General features: G+C 35.9%; 1 protein-coding gene across 20 annotated transcripts in view; it reads left to right on the top strand.

The window, feature by feature from the left end:
• Window positions 1-22624, top strand: part of CDH12 (cadherin 12) — a 573314-nt gene that overhangs the window by 371167 nt on the left and 179523 nt on the right. For 2 of the 20 annotated variants that reach the window (XM_080580172.1, XM_080580171.1), the window contains one exon: window positions 18431-18472. The exons of 17 other annotated variants lie outside the window; for them this stretch is intronic. The gene's annotated coding sequence lies outside the window, so the exon portion shown is untranslated. Of the gene's footprint in view, window positions 1-18391; window positions 18473-22624 lie in introns of all 20 variants that reach the window. One more of the 20 variants, XM_080580163.1, reaches the window with a different exon arrangement.

Here is a 22624-nt window from a genome sequence, read left to right as displayed (position 1 = left end):
TTCAAAGCACTCTGTCACTTTCAGTTTATTAATTAATCATTGCAAGCCTGTACCAGAGATCCAAATATCCCTTGTACCTTTTTCAGTGAAGGAAGCATGTGTCTGAACACAGTTACATTAAGAAGGGCCAGTTTGTTCTGACATAGATGCCATAGCTCAAAGCTGAGGTTTCACTGCAAATCTAGGGGAAATTAAATTTTGAATGACTTATAGCTCTATTTTCAGCTCCAAATACTCCATCAGGCTTTCAAGTAAGACTGTTACAACATTCATACAGCCAAATAGTTGTGTAATACAAAAGCACAAATCTAATCCATTTTCTGTTTTTTTTTTTTTTTTTTGTTTTGTTTTGTTTTTAATGTCATTTAAATTTCAGATGTTTACTGAAAACTGAGAGGTTTTGTTTGTTTGTTTGTTTTGTAATAAAACAATAGAAAAAGACACAAAAACATCTGGTTAAAAGCAAAGGCTGTTGCACCAACAAAGCTTGGTACTGAGAGGAGGTAAATTATTTGAATGGTACATTCTGTTACAGAAAAAATAAATGCTAGTTTACTGAAACTTTGTAAAATGAGCATTGGTAATTAATTAGCTTTAGATAATATTGCTGGACTACTCCAATGTACACAGTATAATTCATCAAAAGAGTTAGATACTATGGAAAAGCCAAGTTAAAAATAGTTATGAAGCATAATTATAGAAGAGATGAAGATTTGTTTGACAGTGATGTACAAAGAAAATCTGTTATAAAGGAGAAAAAACATAGAGCGGAAAAAATAAGAAAACTATCAAAATGTTTTTGTGCTTAACTTTTTCAGGGAGGGACTATTGTAATATTATATATTATTTGAAGGTGTGTAGGCAGCCTCATGAGTTTAAACCAATTTTTAGTGATGCTAAGGTGATAAATTTGAATTCTTAATAGTGATTTCCACATTTCTCCATTGGTTAGTGCTGTCTGAATTGTTTTGTTTGTTGAGTCTTTTTCTGTGCATTACTGAAGTTTTATCTCTTTCTCAGAAAGTTCTTTCAGGATACATTGAAGAGTAGGTGTTCCACCAAGGCAGCATTTTCTGATGAAAGAACTTCACTAGTTATGAGCACTTTTCTTATCAGTAATGACAATATTGATACAGAAATATGTGTCAGGTACAGAGATCCGTGGCTCAGGGAAGAATGAATGATGGTTGACTTTAGTTTTTCAGACTAGCTAGACAGTTATCTGTTGTTTTTATGAGTGAGCTGTATACCACCAGAAAGAGCAGTCACAATTAGTCTGCTCCTTATGGCCTTTTCTACTATGTCTTCTTTCATCATCTTGCCTCTCACATGACTAAAAGTATGTCTGACGTGGAAGTTTCACATTCAGTTCTGTGATGGCATCCCATGTGTGTAATTACATCATTTCATATTGTGCCTTTTTTTTTGCATTCAGTCATGTAAGTACATAAGTCATCTCTAGTATGCTCTAGCTACATCATGTGAGGAACTGGGCAACTTAGTTTTGGTCTTACGATGTTAGTCTACTGGTCAAGTAAAAGATCAGGAAATATGTTCTTGAGTATTAGCATAAGAGGCAGTGTGGCTTCCTTAGCCATATGAAGGTCTGCGTAGAATTTTGCACAGGAATCTAATATCAATGATGGGGAAACATCACAAGACATGAAAAAAATGTCTGAAAGAATAATCCAGCCAGGGACTGCATAGTTAAGTAGCGTACATCAAGTAAATCTTACACCTTCAATTGAAATTTGAATGTCCTTATTTTATCTACGTATAGTTAAATCCAGAGCTCCTTCTTCTTTTTTTTTTTTTTTTTCAATGTTACCTTTGTACTAATGTACACTCATAAACATTTTCAAGTGTAGTCTAGCTGGTTATAAATAATCTGATTTATGATCTGTAACTTTACAGACTAATAAAAAACTAGGTCACTTTTCAATATGTATAGCACTGTGTGCAAAACTGAAAAAACGGATTTAGAGAGCTGCTGTCTTATGATACTGCTCAAAAAACACAATGTAAATTCTTACCACAGGGACATGAGATAAAAAAGGAGCCATGTGGAAATCTGTGTTCTCTTCCATCTGTACCTGTCTTGAGACTAGTAGTCTTCACTAGAAATTTAAAGCAGAATGAAAATTATAATCTACTAACAATAAATTATTTGAATTTGTGTAACTTCTATGTCATAGTATACTAAAGGTAGCATTAGCCTAGGCTATCTTGCTACAGCCTTCTGAGGTAGAAAAGCAATCTCAACTGAAGTTGCTTTTAGTGTCCATGCATCAGTCTGATGTACTACATCTACTGAATAACCTGAAAAATGTCATGTTTAGTTCCATCCTGAGATAAATGACTACAAGGCTGAGGGGACTGAGGACTGTAGCCAATTAAAATGTATCAATAAATATATGGAAGAGATACAAAAGAATAAGCAAGACACTTTGAGACAGTACCTAGACTTATTAAATATATGACCAGAGTGTCCAGCTTGGATTTCAAAATTTCCTACCTCTTGTTCCTTGCTCCAGGTCACAATGGTGTTATTTTTGTGATGGTACCATGCTTGCTCACATTGGAAACACTCTGCACCAAAATAAAACCTCAAGATTGCTATTTGGGCTAATGAACAAACAGAATGGAGTAGCAGAGGTACTTCCTTCCTGTTGTGGGGAATGCAGAACACTGATCAGCGAGTTGCTTTTACATTCTGAGTATAGAAATCTCACATATAGAAATTTGGCCTCAAATGACATTGAGTCTTTATTTAGTCTTCATTTGACTAACATGCATTAGATTTAAATTTTAGAGACAACAGGGTATCTATTTTGTGCATAATCATGTTATACACACCTAGCCATGAGATTTGTTATATATTTCTCAGAAGATGAAGATGCTGGCTACGAAACCAGCAGCTGAATTCAGAACGCCAACAACAACCCCAGACCAAATGCCTGAAGAAGTGCATGCGCAGTTCAAAATTGGAAATATAAAAACTAGTGTTAAGTCTACAGACATGAGTAAATAAAAGCCTATCTGGAAAAAAAGATGGAAGCACTGTAAAAACTGTAAAGACTACTGCTTTGTGAGAGAAAGTGTTGTTCAGAGGTTGAAAAAGGGGAACAATTTGAAAAAAGAAAAATTTCTGTTGAGCAGCACCAGATCAATATTACAGCTAAAGAGGACACTTACTAATTTCAGATTAGGGACATCCACATCAGAAATAGTTAAATAGTCACGAAACAGGTGACAAGGGAGTAAGAAGAAAATTTCATCATATATAGTGGCAGTTTTTCCCATGTTAATAAAAAATCTGAACTACATGTGTAAGTTAATAAACTGGAGAAAGACTGACAGCTTGTAATAGTGTCTTGGCAAAACACCTGGATTTGTCAAGAGACTGTTTTTACTACATTTTAGGGGACACAAAATTCTTAAGAGTTCAGAGATAAAAGCAAGACTCCAACCCTCCCCACAATTCATGTAACTGAGGGCTCTTCTTTCCCTGAAGAAGAGGCTGAAAAGAGAAATTATATTTCTCTTATTTAAGAATTAAGAATTTTGAATAATGAGCAAATACTATATATACACTTTTTGATGGAAGGGAAGGGAAGGGAAGGGAAGGGAAGGGAAGGGAAGGGAAGGGAAGGGAAGGGAAGGGAAGGGAAGGGAAGGGAAGGGAAGGGAAGGGAAGGGAAGGGAAGGGAAGGGAAGGGAAGGGAAGGGAAGGGAAGGGAAGGGAAGATGTGAGATTTTGCATAAATCCTAGAGACCACTCTTAATAACATTTTAGGTGCTCTTGGAGCAAAGACAGGAGCTTGATTACAGACCTGTTGTTCAGCACAGTGCAGTCCAGAAGCAACTGACATGAGACACTGCAGAATATAGTCAAAGACTGGGACTTTATATTCATACCCCATACATTGCTGTTACCACAGATTGTTTTGTACAAAGATAGCAGACTTCTGTCTGTTGCTGCAGAAAAACGTTATCACAGAAGTACATAAGGATTATTTGAATTAGGAAAAAAAAAAAATTGACTAATTTATATCAACCTCAGATGTATAAGGAAATTGAATAAGCTGTGAAAAATTTTTGCATAGGCACTGAAAAAGCTATGGATTACAGAGCCTAAACTGGTGGTTAGTAAACCAAACAATACCTCTTACTCAGCAATTGTAACATTCCTTGCTTCCAAAGGAATTGTATCTTAAATTTGTAAACGAACAAACAACAACAACAACAACAAAAAATGCACTTCCTGACAACATTTTGGAGACCTTTTCACTTACATTCAGAATATGAAAGAATCACTCTGAAATATGGTATCATAAAAGACAAGATAAGTTTTTTCTTTATCCCATTCATGAGCAGACTAGCAAAGGTTTAAAAAGAAAATCAGCAACCTGCAAGGAAGGAGTCATGCATATTTTTCAACTACTGTCCTGTACTGTCAGATACAGAATTAGCAAAGATGACAGATTGCCAATAAAACTGAAATAATCACATTCTAGGACAGCATGAGCAATATGAGGAGAGATGTAATCCATTTGTTGGGCTGTGTCGCCTGTTGGTAATGGAAAGAGCATAGCTAGCTGACTCCTAATTTAAAAAATGAAAATAATAATAAAAAAAAAGTCTAGTTAGTTACATTTTATGATAATGTGACCTTAATTTATTGTCTGTGCTGGGCATGCCCAGTTAGCTAAGAATACATTAAGCAAATCTGCCTTTGAAAGGCAGACAAGAAAAGTAATGCTCAAAATGTAGGATTTTAATCACCATCTTATCCAAAAAAACACTCTCTCACTCCTATGTGTTGCAATGGTCTTTTCTATTTAGTAATACAGGAATGCCAAGATGATTTTGACACTTCAATTCAAGATTTTATATAGCAAAGTTCTGAAGGTCTTGTGTAAAAAAATAAAAATTGACAGTAGGCTTACATGGGAGTCAGTAATCCACATAATTCACACAAGAAATGAAGTGACAGTGATCTTCAGTGTGCACTAATGAAGGTGAAAGATCCAGCTCTGCTTATTATCATACAGGTAAAAGCTAGGTTGAGTCATGAGAAGAAGTTGACAGTGGCTTAGAAAAAGAAGTTAAAGATCAGTCACCTAAGAATTACTACCATATTTTATCTTAAAAAAAATATTAATGACAAAGTTATGCATAGCTGTATAACTTAAAACATTTGTCAGATACACTTGTTAATACAGAATAGAGAAGGTATAAAATTAGTAGTGTTTATTGATCGTATATCACAGTGAAATATATCAGTGGTCTGCCAAAGGAAGAGAGAGGATGAAATTTCTCTCTGGTTGAATAAGGAGTTGTTAACTGGTCAGTCAAGCATAGGATATAAGACATGCATATCCAAGGAAGCAGAAAAATGCTTTATTCAAAAAGCACAGTCAACTGATTTCCTGCATAGGTAGAAAATATAGCAATTTTGCAGGAGAGAGACGGAATCTTCCTGGATGCTTTGGGAGGCTTGATGGGGGAACGTAGCTATAGGAATGTAACATTTCACCAAGAATGATGATTTTTGATGGAGGCAGTAAAGAAGAGGTTGTTCTCTCCAAGAGAGCTGTCTGGGGTATAAAGTAAGGAAATGATTATGAATCTCTTACTGCCATCTTCCCTGCAAGAGCATAGCAGCTCTATCTGCATTTGAGAGGGAGAGGAAGAACATTCTGATTTAACCTTAGCTGAAGAGATTAAGTCTGTCTTTTTTTACACAGAGAAAAAGAGAAAGAAAACAAACAAACAACAACAACAACAACAAAAAACAACACAAGATTGTTTTGAAAGCTGGGGGGGAAATGGGCTGTCAGTTGCATTTTATTTGGATTTGGTTAAGGTATATTTGAAATGTGTTGTCTTATCACTAAGAAATTATGAACAAAAGACAGGATGAACCTAAACCTTCTCTCTGCAACACAATGTTTGGAGAATCCAGAAGATAGTATAGCAAATCCCATTCTCATTTGCATAGATCGGGTGATTAACTGGCATAATAAAGATCAGAAGAGCCAGAAAGGTTTTCCAGTTACTTAGGGTAGCTTGTAACACACTGTCATGTAATGGTCTATTGGGAAATACATGTGAATGCTGAGGATTCTCAGGAAGCATGTCCTTTTTGCAAGGTAAATAGGGTTTGTGTCTGTTCTTCTACAAACTACATGGTTTATCCATCACGCCAGTTACACACTGGTTCGGGGTTTGTTCTGTTTGTTCTAAAATTTAAGTTAAGGAATGTGAAAATACAAGTATTAAAGCAGAAGTGATTTTTGGAGAGTTTATATCACCTGGGTAAAAAGAGGCAGAATCATCTGGAAGTAATGGAGAGTCTCCCTGGTAATCACCTATGCTTTAGAGTAAGTACATGAGCTGCAGTGGTCCCTGTGAAGTGTGATGCAACTAAGTTGAAGTGATTGATGGCGCAGATAGACATTCATAGTCAGTGGAGGTCCTTCTCTGAATTGTGAACATTACATGTATTGTGAAAAAAGAAATCCTTATTTTAGTAACAGTGCAATTCTTACAAAATAGCAATTCTTTAAACTGCTATAATATTATATTCTGGTTACCAAAAACAATCAGTGAGTTAATTTAATAAATGTGTCAGTAGTGCTTGTAGAAATTACTGTCCTACAGGGAAGAGACATATATTTTATAAGACATTGGGTGAAATCAGTTTCACGACAGTTTCAATGTTTCAGTCCTCTAACACGTGCCATACAGAAAGCTTCATTAACACATTTTTGTTTCTTCTTGATCAGTTGTCAAAAGCAGACATTTGTTTCTTGTTGAAGACCACTTATGATTCCTCTAGGATGAAACAGGCTTTAAATGCATTAGTTGTGATTTGAATTGTGAAGTATAATGTAGTATTTTACATATTTATATTTTATAAATGATACAACCACATCATGCTAAAATACTTGAAAGCAGAAAACTTGACAAATATACATTTATCATCTTAAGTGAAATCATTAACACATAATTTTGGGGGGGTTGGTGTGGATGAATAGATTTTATATGAACACGTGAGAGTTTTCTGATCTTCTACAAACCCAGTGTGGGTTTTAAAAATGAGAAATATCTAAAGAATTGGTTTTCTTTTTCAGAGTTCCAGAAGGTAATTCATGCAGTGGTTTAAGTTATAGGTCAGGAGAGTTGAAATCAAATTCTGGCCGTTTGTTCCCATCCCATCTAAGCCTTTGATCTCAGATGTGAGCACAAGAGTTACTCTGCTAAGATTAATACAATCTCCTCTTTGGTTATATGGACAATTGAAAACTGGGAGGGTAGAGAAAGGTACAGATGGACTAAATTTTAAAACAAGTGTCTGTGATCACTTCTTAAATGATCTTTGATCATATAAAAAGAGAACCTGTAACTACAGAGGAGGAAAAACAGAAATATCATAGGGTTTGGAATGAGAAAGACGTAATACGTTCCTGCTCATCAGTGAGCTTTGGTTCCTATGCAATGTTACTGTCTATTCATGTGCCTTAGGGAAACTGAGAGTCTCTCAATCAACTTGTTTTTCTTCAAAGATGTTTGAAGAAGTAAAATAGTTGATGAAGATATGTGATGCTTTTAAAGTTTAGTGGAATTTTGGACTTGAAAAAAATAAAAATTCCCATCTAAGTTACTCAGAGTCCTACTATGGTCTTTTGTAATGTGTGTTACTACCTCTATGAGAAAATGGGTACTTATTATCTACAGATCAGAAAAATAAATTGCCTATATTTAAGGTAACCACTGGTTTCAGTCTTTCTGCAGTGGCGTGACATAAGCAACTTTGGTCATTGGGAAAACAGTTTTGTTTGGATTATTTTATTAAAGGAGAAAGAGATATTTTGCTCCATGGATTGGGAGGGAAGGTGGGAAGTGATGAAGGGTCAGACATAATCTGAGTTTCCTAAGCAGGAAGCTGGGGTGGGAACGAACAGAAATTGGAAGGGAACATTCACTTTCATCAGGGTTAAAAATGTCCAGTATGGTCTGTTCAATAAGGATAGATTATTGTGTAACAGAACCATGGAAGAAGCTAGATCATGTTTCACCTTAAGTCAGTTTTTTTTGGTCTTTCTGAAGTTTTCATCAGTTGTGAACTTCTGGTATGAGAAGTTTACATTGATGCCTATAAACCATTCATTTGTTCTTTCACCGTATACTCTTGCTAGTAACTCATTTTATCAGTAGTTAAAATAGACAGATCACCTTACACACCTTAAATGTGTAGGTAGTTTGTGATTTGAATAGGAAAACCAATTTTTGATCCAAGGATAGAAATCTAGTTCATAATAATTGCATATAATCATGATTAAGTACTTCTAAACAAATATAACCTATTCATCTTGAAAATAGCAGTGCATTTCAGCAAGGTTTTCTAGGATAAAAAGGAGTAGCATACATTAAACAAAAGCAGTGATATCGGGGAATTACACACAATGCTATTAAATTGTAGTTGTTGCAAACAGAGGTTTTATAGAAGATAGTCATCCACTTACTGTATGTGGGAGAAAAGTTCAATAATATTTATAACATACTGCACCTGAATAATCAAGTAGCTTACTTTTCTCTAAGCAGAGTAACCTGGCTTTGAACATGATGCATAATTTAGAATAGCCACTATTTACAAATCTACAAATTCTACAGTTCTCAAATTCTACAATTCTACAAACATGTCTGTGTATTTTCCACTGATTGTAGTAAGTCTGAAAAACTGAAATGAAGTCTAGCTTTTTTTTTCTCTTCTTTTCCTCCTGAATGGTTTTTTTTTGCCAAAATCTTAATTTCATTGGTTTGTGCACTGAGCTATTAAATATATTGGCAGTGTTTTGGGTGGTTTCTTTTTGATAAAGTGTGGCTATTTCAAGGTTACATGCATGGTAGATCATAAAACAAATCGCACATTGCATGCTCTGTGCGTTTGACTCGCTGCTATATGAAGGCGTCAAAACGATGATCTTAGAAGTGAAATCTCAGAGGCTGAGGAAAACACTTACTGCTCCAGGTCACGTAGTTTTTAAGTAGCACTGTCAACTGTGAATCTCATTTTGTATTCTCAGGATGCAGTTTTAAAAAATGCTAAAAATGCTATAACCTTTTATATATGAATTTTTTTATTATTATTATTATTTTAAATCTATTATTTAAAAGTGAGAAAAAACAAGTAAATGTTGAAGATATAGGGTTGGCCTTAGGTCTGATCCTGGCTCTGGTGTATTCTGTTGCTTGCAGTGACAGATCTTTTCAGATCACTTCTCTCTGTCTTAGATTCTCTCTTTATGAAGCATACCTGCTGATATTCACATTCTTCGAGGATCTGTCAAGATATTTTATTCATTAGTGCATAGAAAGTGATATATTTTACTCTCTGAAACATTTATTTATGTGGTATATTTATAGACATATAAATGAACAGTTCTTCATAGTGTTAACCACTATCAAACTAATCTGTAAATGATCATACCAGTATGGTCATTAATGGTCATTAAATCTCTTTCATTTGTCTTTTCCTTATATTAGTTATTTGTTCAAAAAAAAAAAAGTTTTTGTTTTGTTTGTGTCTTTACAAACAGGGAAGAAAAATCGACTTTGAAACAATTTTTGTTTTCATGTATATTTTCTTGATTTGCCTGCATTACAGTTATCATGTTGTGCCAGATTCTTTTTCCTGTGAAGTTCCCTGATGAAAACATACTAAGGTACCTATTAACATTGTAGCTGTAAAGCTTACTGTAGAATTTCACTACTGTCAGTGTTTTCAGAAGGTGCATAGTAATTGTGTTGTGGTAGACACAGACTCTCTGTGTCCCTTATAATGGAACCCCTGCCAAAAACATAGACAGTAATATTATGAACCTGCTTTTGAGGAAAGCCATAAAAGGGCATTATACCACAAAGAAAGGAAAGTTTGATTACTTACATACGTGGAAAATGAAAAAATGCTACCTACATAATCAACCAATGCAAAACAGAATGAAGTCTTAGGCATTCTTCTTTCTTCGATTGAAAAGCTAGCAGAAAGATTTTGTGATGTATTATTATTTGTCATACATGCAAAAGATGGCAGAATGAACAAATGAATTTTTAGTTGCCTTCTGATTTACAGATTTTGAAAAACGAATAATTTAACATTTTTTCTCTCCTCCCATTTATACTTTTCTTTACCCTAGTTGACCCTAATGCTTGGAAAAGATGGTTTCCAGTGTTTCAGTATCTGAACTGAGAAATGATTTAGTGGAATTTTCTAGAGCTTCATCTAGAGAATCTTCTAGAGCTTAGGCAGAAAGTGTATGGCCACTGGAAATGAGGTTGGGTGACATGGAAAGATTACAGAAATGTTCACCATTGTAGGGAGAAAATTCTTGCAGACAAAGCTCAGTTAGAGTTGAAGCTGGTCAGGGCTTTGGGGGACAATAAAAAGGGCTTTTTAAAGCATATTATCAGCAAAAGGAGGACCAGAGATAACATTGGCCTGCTACTTGATGAGGATGGTCATCTCACAAGTAGGGACATAGACAAAGCACAGCATTTAATGCCTTCTGCACCTTTGTCTTCAATACTGATGATGGGCCTTGGGACTCCTGAAGCCCCAAGTTGGAGGACCATGAGTGCTGGAATGATAAATTCCCAGCCAACCTTGAACTTGTGAGGGATTTGCTGCTCCAGCTGGGTGCATATAAGTCTATGGGGCTGAATGGGATTCATCCCAGGATACTCAGAGAGCTGGCTCACATCATCGTGAGAACTCTCTCAATTATTTTTTAACCATCTTAGGAATCTGGAGAGGTCCCAGAGGACTACAAGCTGGTATACGTCCCAAAGTTCAAGAAGAGCAAGGAAGATGACCCTAGTAATTACAGGCCTGTCAGTCTCAATTCAGTGCTTGGCAAAATTTTGGAGATTATTCTCTGAGTTATTCAAAAACATACAAAAGACAATGCAGTCACTGCAATTGGTCATGGCCAACATGGGCTCACAAGTCCTGTTTAACGAACTTAATTTCCATTTATGACAAGGTTACGCATGTAGTTGACCAAGGGAAGCCAGTTGATGTAATCTTTTTGCATTTCAGCAAAGCTTTTGATTCTGTTTCTCACCAAATGTCCAGCATATAGCCAAACAAGTACATAATAAAACGGGTGAACTATTGGCTGATGGGTCAGGCTCAAAGGGTTATAGCAAATGGGGTTACATCGGGCTGGCAGCCGGTCACTGGTGGGGTTCCTCAGGGCTCCATTTTAGGGCCAGTTCTCTTTGATGTTTTCGTAAACGGCTTGGATGCAAGACTTGAAGGTATACTAAGTAAGTTTACAAATGACTCTAAATTGGGAGGAGCTCAAGGGTAGAAAGGCTTTGCAGAGAGATCTTGACAAATTAGAGAGCTGGGCAATCAACAACCATATGAAGTTTAACAAGAACAAGTACCGGCTTCTGCACCTGGGAAGGGTCAACGCTGGCAGTACAGACTGGGGGATGAGAGGCTGGAGGGCAGCCTTGCAGAAAGGGATCTGGGGGTTTTGGTTGACAGCAAGCTGAATGTGAAAGAGCAGTGTGCCCTGGCAGCACCAAGGGCCAGCCATGTCCTGGGGTGTGTCAGGCACAGCGTAGCTAGCCAGTTGAAGGAAGCGATTGTCCCGCTCTGCTCTGCCTGGTGCGGCCTCACCTCGAGGTGAGGTGCAGTTTGGGGCACCACAATATAAGAAGGACAAAACTATGAGAGAGTGTCCAGAGGAGGGCTACAAAGATGGTCTAGAGGACAAGATGTATGAGGAGCGGCTGAAGCCACTTGGTTTATTCAGGGGAGTGGAGGGGCAGGTGCTGATCTCTGCTCTCTGGTGACAGCGATTGGACCTGAGGGAATGACATGAAGCTGCGACAGAAGAGGTTCAAGCTGGGTGTTAGGAAAAGGTTCTTCACTGAGAGGGTGATCGGACACTGGAACAGGCTCCCTTGGGAAATGGTCATGGCAGCAAGATTGCTGGAGTTCAGAAGCATTTGGACATCGCTCTCGGATGCAGGTTTTAGTTTGTGGGTAACCTGTGTGATGCCAGGAGGTGGACTTGATGATCCTTGTGGTTCCCTTCCAACATGGGATATTCAGTCATTCTGTGACTCTATAATTTTGTAAATGAATGAGCAGAGAAAAGGGAAAAAAAAAAAAAAGCACCATCAGGAAAAATGGTCCTTAACCACTGAAGGAACTAAATGCTGTTTATCCAGGGCATTGTATAATCCAATCCCATCATGTTTTACAGCTGTTCTGGGTAGAAGATGTACTGGATGTCCTAGAATATGTTATTGGCAGTGACCATATGCAGAAGAAAGAGCTGTAGGAGATTTTTAAACTTCACAGATAATGCACTTGCACATCAGATAATGCACAGATAATGCACATCCTTGAAGCAAATTTGTCCCAAATTCTTGATTAAATGGTGGAAATTTAAAGTGGTAGGTGTGTATAATATTTTTCAGTCTTTCTGGTACAAGAATAAGAATCTCAAATTTTTCATTTTTCAGATGCTTAGTTGACTTCAGGTCACTTCAGGTTAGTCACTTCAGGTGAAATTGTTATATACTGATACTTTTTTTTTTCCATGCTTTTTCTTCTTCTGAAATGCAATTTTAAAATGTCTCCAGATACTATGATCACAAAGATTTGTTTTGTCATTCATATCATTGCTATAAAATGTGTTTGACAAGAGTAGAAAGAAAAGTGGAAAATTATCTGTTAGGCTTTTTTGAGTGTCATTTTCACATTTTTTCCCCTCTTCTCCTTTTTCTTTTTCCTGATTGACTTCAGCAAAATAGAGGGGAGCTAATAAACTCAGAGAGATGAATTAGAAACAACTGACTTAATGATTTATATGGATGCAAAAGAAATTAAGATTTTTTTACTGGTACCCACTCCTTCCTATACTTTTTTTTTTTTCCCCGATTTTTGTCCATCCTCCTTCTCTGCTCCACATAAGAAAAAATGAGGGGGGAAGGTAGGGTTGCAGTTCAGACCACGACTCTTCTTTCTTTCTGTTGTTGTTGCTGTTGTTGCTGTGTGAATGCTACACTTTCCAACGGCATATTTTTAGCTACTTTATCAGGCCTATACAGATTTTTTTTTTTTTTTTGTCAGTTACATGAATAAAAATCTGTAACAACACCTTCTTTTTCCTTGAAACGTATTTGGAAGTCTATCTGTGCACCTGAAATCCAGGATCTTTAGTCTTTTAATGTCTGATCAGTGATTGCTCAGGAGAAATCCCTTTTGGATTTCTGTGGGCAAGTTTACCACATCCTAAAGGCAGTCTGCTTAGTGTCCACTTAACAATCACGTTGGATTTGTTTGCTGTTTATTGAGTTAAATGCCGTTACAAAACAAAGCAAAGCAAAACAAAACAAAAAGACCTACATCATTGCCTTTTAAGTGGCTACAAATTTAATAACAACTGCAAAATCTCAGAGAAAAAAAATCTATAATACATATACAGAGTAGTTTACTGAAATAAATTTACTGAACAAAGTGGGACACTGTGAAAGTGATCTGAACTCAGAAACAGTATCTATTAGTTTGTCCCATTACCAATACTGTTTTTTTTTTTTTGTTTGTTTGTTTGTTTTCTGATCTCCAGAATACCTGTGGAAAGATAAAAGGCACATCTGCCTCCTTACAAGGATTCTGTTTCAAGCAGTGCCATAACCCACTTAAGCTCTCAGAGTGACATACAAGACTTTCCCTACCCTTCTCCCTCCTCTGTGAAATATTTCATGATGGAAGAGAAGTCTTAGGCTCTTCTGAGTGTTTTCTGCTCAGCCAAACTAATTCCATTATCCATTAGTCGTGTTTACATCAGGCTAACTTGCTAATAACTCATATGGAACTCTGTAACCATCTCTCGTCTTGTTCTTCATCCAAGTCAGTGCTCCAACAGCCCATCTTTTTACAGCTTCAGCTCATGGAATCAGAAGGAGGCATAAGGTCAGCCCTCTCAGACCAGCTCTCTCTGGAGTGAAATATGGTAACTGCAGGCACCCCTCCTCATAAGGGAAAGAACTGTCAATTTCTTACAGAGCCCCAAAATATTAATACACAGCTTGTTCTTGCACAACCCATTAAATACTCGAATTTTCACTTCTAAGAAAGCTGGAGATAGAGGTGGAGAGAATTGTGACTGATGAAAAGTCTGCTGTCAGCTCAGTGGCAGGCTGTTTATATCTAAGTGAGTCTTTTTTTTTGTAGCTAAGTGATCTTATAGAAGATTTCTGAATCCCAGTAGGCATAGAGATGCCAGAGGATGTGCTTAGAATGAGATAAAGCATGGATGACACATTCTGAAAAAATTACTTTTTAGTACTTTTCTGACTGACTTAAATGATCCAGAGTATCAACAGTATTACAAATCAATAATTATTTTATATTAAATTGGTAAAATGTTTATATATGAGTACTTGAAGATATCAGTAAGTACTCGTGCATGTCTATGTAGGCAGCAAAAAAAGGAGTCGTCTCAATATAATAATGTCAAATTACAGTTTACAAATTACAATTTAACTTTAGATACAATTGGATAAGAGAAACTGAAGTAGGGGAAGAACATATTTAAGTGGTTTCTATTCAACAAGTTAAATCTGCTCTATTGTTACAATGAGAATAAGTGGACTGTAAGCAACTGCAGTGTGTAAGCAAGCATGCTCTTCATCCCAGACGGTGCCGAGGAATCCTGTCTTTCTCTGTTGAACGAAGATAACATGCAAGTATCCTGCGAAGCTTCAGTTCCTGGAATCTGAAAAAGGCTAAGAGCAGAACTTGCTAAGGGATCTCTGATTTATACAACCCTGAACTGCTAAACCTTCTCACAGGGATGTTATTATTTATGTGGTTTATTTATTTTTCATTTTAAAAATAAAAGCAAGACTCAACCACCACAATTATTTGGTCATCTATTTGGGTCCATAAATAACAAAAAAAAATGAAGTTTAGGATCAAAATCATCCTTATGCTATGCTAATTAGTCTGTTCTACAATAGTCTGTTTTATCCATCCCCATGTAAAATATATGAATCTAAAACCAGAAGCCATATCCTTATTTTAAGAGACACCATCTCTACAAATAGATAACGGTTAACTGAATAAAGTTAAGGGCTATAATGGGATCTGCTAAACTGTAGGTTTTCTTTTGACAGAAGTGGCAGTCAGTCTGTTAACTCAGTTAATGTTTGAAACTTGACTGCATCACCTCATTGTAAGGAACAACTACAAAATTATAACAGTAGGCATACTGGCCTTTAAAGTGTCTGCAATTTGAGTAGGTCATTTAAATACATATTTTTTTTCTTCTAATTAAATCAGAAGTGCCAGATTTTGAGTGGCAGTGATGCTGTTAGAATTTTTAATTGACTCAGCGGCCTTTGACTCAAAGCAAGGAGTTTCTATTACTGTATGTAATGGGTAAACATGAGAGGAGGACACGTTACAAAAGTGGATAGAGAAAGCAAAGCTAAGCTTACAGGCCTGGTAAGGTTGGTCAGCCAGCCTCCATAGCTACAGCAGGTGCAAGTATATGTCTTTGCCAAGAAACTTTGTGTTGACAGCATGATGGAAATTCATGCAAATAAGTGTTTCGTGTCACAACTCAGCATTTGGTACATGAAAATTATGCTGATTCTGTAAAATTAAACTGTCATTTTATGGAGAGAAAATATTTAGAGTTGCTGTGTTACAGTATTCAATCATGTGAACATAAGTATGGGCAGACTCCAAAATCTTTCCCTCCGAATCCTTGCTCTGCCTGCTACCTTCCAGCAATGCTGTAGCCTGCATAACTCTCACATAACTCTTTCTGCTGCTGAATCTTTTATGCATGTAGGGGCTGAAATCCTGGCATCTCCAACTCTTAAGTCTGTTGCCCACCATGGGGACACAGATTTTACCTCTCTGCTAATATGACATGTTAAACCATCTGGGCAAACTTCTGCTTTATGTTCTATATTGAAATTGACTTTAATCTACTTTCTGCATTCATTTTGTTGGATAGCACCTTGCAATCTTCTCTCTTCCTCTTTTGCTTTTATCTCACAAAACTGATAACTACAATTGGACTGTACTCACTTTAATTAATGATAGCAGTGACCCCAGGATACAAGGCTGCTGGTGCATTTTGTTTTATTATGTTTTACAAAAGTCATGATGTGTTATTAGTTTTGGTGGTACTTTGTTCATAAAGGTTTGCTATTAAGTTTCTACTACTAAAAGAGAATGGAAGAAAATTCTTGCATAACGTAGCATTATACTGTTTTTGCAAAATACCTTACCCCATAAGGCTTTATTGCAGTACACTTTTTTTTTTTTTTTTCCCTCATCTCTCTTTAAAAATCCCTTTGGAAACAAATGTTGCTTTATACAAGTTCCTGATAACAACTTAGAGTAGCTCTAAAAAGCTGATAGTCCTGAAAAGGAGTAATCCCGTTTGAAAATTTAAAGGTTTTATAAGGTATTTTAAGTTTGAAAAACAACTTTTATTTGGAAAATTAAGAAGTAGAAGAGTGTTTTTAAAATAGTTCCTAATCTTGTTTCTGAAATTATTTTTCATTAATTTTATGTGGTTTGTCTTGGTTTAACAAAAAAAAATACTATTTCTGATAGGAAACTTTTCATATAAATTGTCAGTCTTATTTACTTCTCAACAACAACAATAAAAAAATAAATTTTTGATATTTCAGATCTAGCAAGTCAAAAAGAGAGAGCTTTCTACCTTATGATGCTTCTTAATTTGATAATCCTAGTATATTTTACATAAAATGCAGTTCCAATATTTTTCCTCTTTTCTTTGCTTCTATTTTCTACAAACTAAAAGGAAATAATTTCTTTTGTTAGACTTCAGAGAAGAAAGATAGTTTATGTAGTTCCATATATACCTTATAAAGCTTGGATTAATTATGCATCCTTAGAAGTTAAATGACCATTTTCTCCATTGTTGCTGCGTGTTTGTTTGTTTTCTGGTGAGTACTTTGTCTAGTTAGAGTAATGTATAAGCTTCAAATAATGCCAATTGTTTAGAAAAAAATAATTGTTTCTAGAAAAATATAGCAATAAACATTACCAACACTAGGGTTCCATATCATTTTGTTTATAGCTATGACTTTTTTCAGTTACCTGGGTTCTTCTGGGATATATAGAAATTCAACTAGAGTTTTCAGAATGAAAATTAATTCCAGGGAGAATTGAATCTTTAGATTTAGTTGATAAGATGAAGAAAAATCTAATGTATGTGGAGGAGATACGAATTATGTGTCCTGAAGCAGAAGATTGCTGAATTTGATGCTGTTATGCATAATATAATGCCAGGTTGTCAAACTATTACAGTATTTAATGTAAGAAAAGTGATAAATAGCTCTTGGGATTTGTGACTAGAGGGAGCTGTGCATGGTTCCCCAGGCTGACTTACAGATTTACTTTTTGCAAATTGTCTTTGATCATGTTGCTTGAAATATCTCTAAGTTGTTTTCATTCATATCACTTAGTTCAGGTCTGGTTGTATTACAATATTTTCTACCATCCAAAAAAAGGTGAAAATAAACAGCTGAACTATTTCTAAGCCATTTTTCCAGCAGGTACAACTGATATGCTCTAACCTGTAGCGAAGTATAAATTAATCAGATACATTATTGTAGATCATAAGGTCTTTGTAGTAAGAATAAGATAAATTTTCTTGCTAATTTCATTTTCATCTTCAATACTTTCAGTTTCCCCATCTAACCATGTTGTGGGTTGACCCTGGTAGGCAGCTAAGCACCACAAAGCCACTCGCTCATTCCCCTGCAGCAAGAGAGAGGACAGAATCAGAAGGGGAAAAGTGAGAAAACTCATGGGCTGAGATAAAGAAAGGTTAACTGGTGAAGCAAAGAGCTTTAAAGTTGTCTGGCCTTCTTAGTTGTGCTACACTTTTTGAGTACTGTCTAAGAATTCAGTAAGCAGAGACTATTTCTTCCACTGATACCTTCCGTTGGAGGAAGGAGTGCAAAATCTGTATTAGCATCAACTGTGTTTAAAATGTATCCAATCTTAAATCCTCATCACATTGCTCCCCTTGTGCCACTCTCGTGTGCTACCACCTATAACCTTAAGAAGATTTTGGGCCACCTTAGGATTCATGTATTTTTCTCCAAGCCCAAATTAAATCTATAGTTCCAGTTTTGACAAGGGAAAATTTAGAAATGAAACATGGAACAGGGAAGTGCTACAGGCAATGCTTTACATTTCAAAATAAATGATAGTGGCACAGAGTCAAAAAAATAGAAAGTGAGTGTGAGTTTTATACGGGGTATTATACTTTGGGGAATAATGCTTTATATTTGATTGTTTTTTCAGTGGAATAATAAACTTCATTATCTTGTTTCCACATCTAAGCACTGGACCACTGCTGTTTCTAGAACATGGAAGATACTCCAAGTGAGTACTTCATTTTTATTTTTTTCTCCACTGTAGAACAGCAACTCTATTGTTAAGAGGTTTTTTTGAAGTGAATCTGGTGGTACAGGAAAGGAAACCTGTTCAGGGAAGTAAACCTGAGGAAGCTGTATCTCTAGTCCTGTTCTGCAGAAATGGTTAATCTTGATATAAATTTGGAATAGAAAAGGATTTTTACACTGTATTGCATAGGTTCATTTATGTTAGACTTAACAGTCAATATTTTTCATGTCCTTTCTGCCAATCCACTCTTTGACATGCCTCTAAGGAATACACTTTCATTTTTCTTATGAGGCATACATACAAATACATGTATATGTATACAAACACACACAATGAAATGACAAAAAATAAATGAAAATCTACTGTCCTGAGATTTTTGGTCTACAGACCAAAGCAAATATAGTTGTAATAAAAGCTTTGTCCCACTTAATAGACATATGGTATCATATGAATGACTGATAATTATTTGATTTTTGAAATAAGTTGAAGAAAATTAGAGACCTGAGGGTTTTGCCTTGATTTCCTAGGAGTATTAAAAAAATCTGAAAGCTTGATAGGAGAATTTGTAATAATTGGCTTTGGCATTGCTTTAAGAAAAATAACCTCTGCTTTGTGGGATGGAGTGCTTAATCTTTGAAGAACAAAACTGGGAGGTTAAACTTGCTACCTCCCTTAAGCTGAAAGGGACATAAACTCTAAAAGAAAAGAAAAAAAAAAGAAAAAAAAAAGAAAAATAAATTAAAAAAAAATGGTTTTGTAGTTTGGTTGTGAATACTTTAAAAGACTCTGCAGTGTTCTTCAAAATCAGATTGGTCATTGTTCTCTCTACTTTTAATGTTCCTTCAGACAGCAAGGATCTGAGCTTAAAGCATTGCTGAATATGCTGTAATTTTTTTTCAGTACTTGCACACGTAAACAACCCTAAATTTTAACATGGTGTCTAGTCCAGCCTCCTATTCGTACCGATCATGAAAGGATGTATGTGCCCTGTGCTAATATGCATCTAAAAACTTGTCCTGATTTTCCAAAGTCTTCTGCATACACAACTTCTGACTAAAAGCATCGTTGAGAACCAGAACTGTTTAATTCAGGTGTCTAACTATAAACTTAATGTCTTGCAATACCTATTGCATTTTAATGAGGAAGAAAGGTTCTTTCCTTCTCTTCGTCCTTCTTGAAAAATGTCCTAAAAATTGCTGCAAAAGATAAGAGACAGAGATAGGGAAGGGAATTAGCAAGTCAACAATAAAGGGGTGAGTTGATCAGTGTGTTGACAAGCTGGAACTCTGGCACAGTATTTTATTATTAATTTAAGTTACTTGAGCCAGCTAGGCAACTGGGATGCTGCACAGCTGCTGACACTCATCTGTGTATTTATGGGGCAATTAGCAATTCCCTCCACCTTCCTCTGCAGGTTCACTTACATAACTGTGGCATGGTTATTTCTCACTAACAGTAAAATATGAAAGTCTCTGTAATTTGTCTGAAAGCTCTTACTTGCATAACTATTTTTCAGTTGTTTCTAAACAAGGGGCTAGTAAGTAGGTCTTTTTCATTGATTAGCTGAGAGCCATTTTAACCACCTTATTAAGAAATAATCACAATAGTTCTTTCTGCTCTGATTGTCTGCTGCTCACAGGAGCTACTGTCCAACCAGGCTGCCAACTATTGCCCCAGATGCTAACTAGCTAAATATTTAATTATAATTAGTGATGCTTGAATACCATGACGATGGATAACACAGGTAACAAAGAGAAGTAGAGCCTCTCTTATTGAGCTGGGAAGGGCCTTCAGAAGGTATAATCCTTTCTGTGTTTGGGGGTATATATCCAAGAGGATGAATTTCTTATTCAGTGCTAATAGAAAACCTAAATCTTGGAACTTTGCTTTTTGTTGTGGTTTAACCCAACAGGCCACTAAGCAGCACATAGTTGTTTGCTCATTCCCACCACCCCAACAGGGGGATGGGGGAGAGAATCAGGAAAAGAAAAGGAAAAGAAAAAAAAAAAAAAAAGGCAAAAGCCCATGGTTTGAGATAAAGGCAGTTTAATTAGGACAGACATGAAGTGAAAATACTACTACTAATGATGATGATAAAAAGATATACAAAGAAAGTGATGCACAATTGCTTACCACCTGCTGACCGATGGCCCCCTGGCCAATTCCCCACAGTTTTATTTTTCAACATGACGCCACATGGTGTGGGACATCCCTTGGGTCAGCTGTTCTGGCTGTGTCCCCTCCCAGCTCCTGTTGCACCCCCAGCCTCCTCCTGGCAGGGCAGCATGAGGAGCTGAAGAGTAAGCACTGCTCTGCAGCAACTATAACATTATTGTGTTATTAGCATTATTCTCATCCTAAATTCCAAACACAGCACCATACCAGCTACTAGGATGAAAATTAAGTCTATCCCAGCCGAAACAAGTATATATTTTTCTTTTTGTTTCCTTTTGAGAAAACATTTTTTTTTTCCTTGACTGTCCATCATTAGGTAAACATGTATAGCAGAAACATCATAACAGGTAGTTTATAAATAAACATTTGAGATTTTGGCTGTTGTTTCATTCTGAAGTGGAAGGAAGGACTTTCCAAATGCTTGGCAAAACAGAGGGGAAAAATACAGGGATAGCCCTCTTCTCCACTATTATCAGAGGATGGTTATAGCTCCCTAGTGTGTGACCTTAATGCCACTGCTCAAGAAGGATTCTTGTTTTCATATGGAAGGTGAGAAGTGTGTTTGCCAGGCTCTTGTCTGGTCTCTCTTGCTTTGGTCCTTACCAGAAATTATTTTCTGTCCATGTGTCTGAATAAAGCTAGTAAATATCATATTACATCTGATAGTTGAGTAGATGCAAGTTGTGAATCAATGAGAAATTCTCATTGGTCACGTAAGTTTGTTGCATTGTGTTTTGTCTGCAAAACCAAAGGAATAGCAAAACCAATAATGGTTGATGTAGTCTCAAAAGTGCAATTTTATTCTGTTTCTAAGTTGCAAGATTTGGCTTTTAATGCTCTTTAATGCCACAAACCATACAAAAATGTGTATATGCATCAAAAGGGGTAAAAACAAAGAATTGGTTTAGTTCTTTTTGAAATGGAAAATAAGGGTCTTCCTGGGGATAAAACCCTCCCAGGAATTTCAAAAGCTCTAACATCACAGAAATTTTTAGCTAAAGTGAAGCAAAGTAATAAAAGCAGTTCAGCTGAAATTTCTCTAAGCGATAAGCTTTTACTGTCTTTCATATCATCAATTGCTTTTAACACCTTACTAACCACTAAGTAAAGCATTTTATGGTGAATTAATTGTTCACTTTATGTTTCTGAATAATCTGTCAAAAATGATGAGAAACAATTTTATGACCTCTGTTAGAGAAAGGTAGGAAGCTGAGTAACTTTTTAAAGAATATTAGAGATATAAATGAATTAATTTACATATATGTTTTGGAAAGCTGTCTGTGCAAACTGAACTTTCTTTACTCGTGTATAAAAATTATCCAGATAAAATATGTCACCAACCATCTTTTGATTATTACATTTTTGACAAAATAAATATGATCCCAAAGCATTACAATGTACAGCAGAAAATTATTTTTTTTCATATAAATATTATAGGTGTGATAAGTGAGCTAATTTTTATGTTCACTAGATAAAAAAAAGATTTTCCAAGAACGTTTATTTGGTATATTTAATATTTTTTAAAGTGCCTGACTCTTTATTGTCATTGATCTGTATCTATTTAGAGATAGATCATATTTGACCCCTCAAAGCATTCTAAGAAGTTTATTAGGCACTTGAAATCTGTAGTTGTTCAGAAAAATCAAACAACTTTTATTTAGAAGTTCACAACATTCACCTATATTTTGGTCTCCCATGTCAACAAATGCAATTGTTATTAATAATAAATGTAGCCTAGTGTATTTGTAAAAAAGAAATTAGGAAAATAATTGAAAACTGAACTATAACCATTTCTAGAATTCCCTGCGACTTGGAGGAAGAGAATGGAAAGGATCCATGGAGAGATGATGTTTGACAAATGAGAGTTTGTTTTGGCTCATGTACCACCTTGGTGTGAAGAACCAGTCCAGTTCTGGGCTTTCCTTTGCAAGATACAGACTTATTGGAGTGAATCCA

This window comes from Anser brachyrhynchus, assembly GCF_964034855.1.
Source record: "Anser brachyrhynchus genome assembly, chromosome: 2".
Taxonomy (NCBI): domain Eukaryota; kingdom Metazoa; phylum Chordata; class Aves; order Anseriformes; family Anatidae; genus Anser; species Anser brachyrhynchus.
The sequence above is the reverse complement of the archived record's forward strand: the minus strand, read 5'-3'. Positions and strand labels throughout refer to the sequence as shown.